Raw genomic sequence first — 4,365 nt, 5'->3', positions numbered from 1 at the left:
GGTGGAGATGCCCACCAGAGATGCTAAGTTCAGCTTCTCTGTGGGTCCTACAGCAGGAGTCAGTAGGTGGGACTTGGACGTGGAGGGTTGTCCCTGTGCCCCTGATGCTGGGGCACAAGGTAAGGGGATGTGAGAAAGGGAGCAAACCCCCCTGAAAGCGATGGGCAAGATTGGGAGAGCTGGTGCTGATGGTGCCTTTTACCTATTTGAACTTCCTAGAAGAGTTGGATCACTGTGGGCAATCCTGGCGTTCTCTGCTGTGGTGAAGCAGCAGGCTTGCAGAATGGCAGGTGATGAGAAAGAAGCAGGCTCAGAAGGGTTCAAATTTATGTCATGGAGAGGACTCAGGTGGGTGGAAACCCCAGTGAAACCTAGCATGTGGGTCCCTAGGTTGAGAGCTGGGAGGCATGAACCAGGATGATGACCAGCTTTCCCAGACAGGGAACCAGAATGCCTTTTTTTAGGGCCAAGACTGGCTCAGCAGGGATTACAGGAGCAAAGCCCTCATCTAAATGCAAAAACTAGTCTGAAAATTTCGGTATGTATTAAGTTAAGATACCACAGTGTTTGAGGAAATCTAGCCATTGTTTTCCCTGTGTGTGTGTGTGGAGCCTAAGAGAAGAAGGCTGCAGATGGTGCTAAGACTTCCTGAAGCCACACACCAAAGAGCCTAGTGAAAGGGTCTGTTAACTCCAGAGATAAAACCTGGGTCTAGGACAACTCTGATTTCAAATATTCTCTGAACTCCTCCCAAAGTAGCATTTATATTTATTACATCCTGTGCCTTTATTTCTTGTGCCCAGAGCACAGCTCTTTTCTATCACAACACCACAGTCACGGAATTTTCTTCGAATACAAATAGAACATTTCCCCTTTGGCTTCTCCTGCTTTCCCTCTTTTGCTCTGTCTTCTCTCACTGCTTCTTGTGAACTTTCTTTTGCACCTTGCCAGAGGGTCAGCGCTCAGAATCAAATCGGAAGTAAAGCTTTGCAGAGGAGGGTGGGACCCAGAGGCATAGAATTCTTTTGTTTCTAGCCGTGGATTTTTCAGCACAATAGGAAGAAACCTTAAAGTTGTAAGAATTAAAATTTCTTGTGAGAAATTTTCATATACAGTAGAACAAAAGCCAGGAGATGGCAAAGGTTGACACCAAGAATAGAGTATTTTCCAACTCTAAAATTCTTTTCAAAGCAAATATGTACATTTTATACCTGCAAGTTTTGAATGTGCAAATATTGACTCAGTAGATGGATGAAGCCATGCTCTGTTTTTTTTTCAAGGGTTGGGCCTATTATGATTCTGACTAAGGGTTATATATTTTTTCCTCCCCAACTGATGAATTTTCTGGAATGGGATGGTTTCCCATCCCTGTCTTTAGAATATATAACATCTGTGGAAAATGCTAAACAGATTTTTATCTCACAGGGGCCCCCTTTGAAAATTCATATTATAGTTTAGGCTAAATAACCTGGTCTCACCCCATCAATTCTTCAGGGACCCCAGCTGATGACTTACATCAGGTCACCAGGGGATTTGATGGGAATCTCAAAGTTGTTTGACTCATTTGATTTTTAGTACTTTCATTTTGAGACTGGTGAAAAAAATGCCCTCACATAAGCAAAGCACCTTGAGTGATACGAATTTCAAAATGCTTTCAGAATTAGTTCTGCAGATAAACATGTACATAAAATCCTAAACTGTAAAGCAGTATACTTACATAAAATCACAAACTGTAAGGCAGTATACAAAGTTAGTTTTCTTAAATATGATGTGCAAAGCAAGGTACTCATGGTTGAATCATTAACATCAACCAGTACTGTCCCAGCGTGCAATGATTCAACAACACCTAAAATTTCTACCTTTAAGGTGAAGAGCAGGCAAATAAATCATTAGGCAACCTACTGGGCATGACATCATTTCATGAAAGTCTGTAAAATCATGTTCAAAAAAGTTAATCAAGAGACATTTTTATTTTTTGTGTTTAATTAAAAAAAATTTTTAATTGACGTATAGTTGATTTACAATGTTGTATTAGTATCTGCTGTATAGCTAAGTGATTCAGTTATACGTATACATACATTTTTCATATTCTTTTCCATTATGGCTTATCACAGGATACTGAATATAGTTCCCTGTGCTATACAGTAGGACCTTGTTGTTTATCCATTCTATATATACTAGTTTGCATCTGCTAATCCCAAACTCCCACTCTATCCCTCCCCCACCCAACCTTCCCCTTGGCAACTACAAATCTGTTCTCTGTGTCTATGAGTCTGTTTCTGTTTTGTAGATAGGTTCATTTGTGCCATATTTTAGATTCCACATATAGGTGATATCATATGGTATTTGTCTTTCTCTTTCTGACTTCATTTAGTATGATAAGCTCAAGAGGCAATTTTAAATGCATAAGTTTAATCTGTTACATATCTACAGTTATTGGCGACCAGTCTCTTGAGACCCACTGGAAACTCCCCGAGCCCTGATGGAGCTCGCCCACCCAGGTGCCACTGGTTCTGAGCCATGTCTCCACCTGGCCCCTAATCCCTGCCAGGAGAAAACTGCATTTGAGGAAGGGCCTTGATTTCCTTTACATCAAGAAAAGTTCTGGTTGTAGGAGGTTATCTCCTGCTTTATGCTTCTGGGCTTATGTCGTCTTGAGGATCTTGGAAGCAAACAGGTGATGCCACCATCTATTTGAATTAACCGTATTTTTAATCAAATCTTACATGCGCAGCAGAGTGTTAAATTGGGAATTGGTACCAGCCCTCTCTAGTAAGCAGTGCAGGTGGGATTAGCCCCATTTTACAAATAAGAACATACAAACTCGAAAAGGGTAAGGGACTTGCCCAAGGTGTAACTTCAGTTCTTAATACTCCTTAATTCTTCTGATATGTAGCTCTGATTGCCATTGGGAAGGTTTCATAGAACTTGGAATTCCTGGCAGTAATTCTTAAAAACAATTCCTGGAATATTATTTTTGGAGTAAGCTGTGGCTCTGGAAATTTTTGAGGTTAAAGAGGGTTTTTTTTTTTTTTTGAAATATATTATGGCCCCATGTTGCCCCCTTATGGAACTTTTGATGTTTGCAAAATACTTTACTGAATTAGTCTTTTACTGAACTGAGGCAAATAAAACATGATTTACAAGCATTAGCTTTTCTCAGGGTAACATGTTATCTTAACGTTTTCATCTTTCAAATCAACTGTTACTGAAATTTTGTCAAATTTAAGGAAAATCTGATTATGGGTAAGTCAACAGAAAACTTTGTGAAAATGTCTAACTGTATGTCATAGCCCCTTTCACGCACATCCTCAGGACTAATCATCTTGTACACATTTAAAAAAATGTATCTAACAAAATGGGGTGGTGGTCTTAATACTTTACTAAACTTGGGGGACAAGATGGTTGACGTTTCATATTTGTGAAATGTTTGGAAGTTTGGTTACGTTTGTTTAAAAAGTGAGTTTGAATTCCAGCCCTGCCCCTTGTTGGCTGCATAGCCTCAGGTAAGACTCTTAATTTCCTTGAGCCTCAGTGTCTTCCTCTGTAAAATGGGGAGAATGGTGCCATTTATGAAACATTTGAAACAATTGTTGGTGCAGAGTGTGCTTGCAAGAGTAAAACTCGTGGTGGTGTTTGTAGTAGCTGTAACCCCTGGGTCTTCATCTCCTCGATGATTACATGGGGAGCTTGCACTGAAGGAGCTCCAGGCCCTCTCGAGTTCTTACATCTCTGATCTTAGGGATGCAGGATAAATGGGGAAGGAAGAGGCACCAAGATCAGTGTTTTCATCTCCTCCCACCGGGGAAGGCCGGTTCCTCTCCACCACACCTGGGCGGAGCAGGGATTTCAGTTCATTTGCCGGTAGGGGCTCCTGGTGTGGGCCACTGTTTCTGAGCACTTAAGGGAGTTAGATGCAGGGGGCGTTACTTCAGATACCAGCCCCCTACAGGCGTGTGCAAGCACACGCCCCCAGGACCACACTCCTCGGATGCGGCACTGACTGGGGAAAGACTCAGCAGGTACGTGGGAGCTGGTGGTAGGCAGTGGCAGGGGTTGCAGGGAGCTTGGAACATGGGGTATTAATTAATGTCTAGAAGTGGAGTGTAGAAGGCACACCGAAGGGACCGATGACAGGAAAATTCTGCCCGTTGTCCCGAAGTCCTCCCTTCACCACTGTCAAAGATAAACAAACCCGGACAGGAGTTAAAGTGGTGAAAACAGATTTGATTCTGTAACTACTGGCAGTAGGGGAAAGAGCTGAGCTCCATTCTGATTTGTGTAGAGGTTGACCAGGCATTTTTCTTTTTTTTTAAGGTTTTAAAAATAACATTTATTTCTTAAAAGTTAACACGTGCATAATAG

The sequence above is a fragment of the Eubalaena glacialis genome, chromosome 6 (assembly GCF_028564815.1).
Source record: "Eubalaena glacialis isolate mEubGla1 chromosome 6, mEubGla1.1.hap2.+ XY, whole genome shotgun sequence".
NCBI lineage: Eukaryota > Metazoa > Chordata > Mammalia > Artiodactyla > Balaenidae > Eubalaena > Eubalaena glacialis.
Note: the sequence above shows the minus strand (reverse complement) of the source record.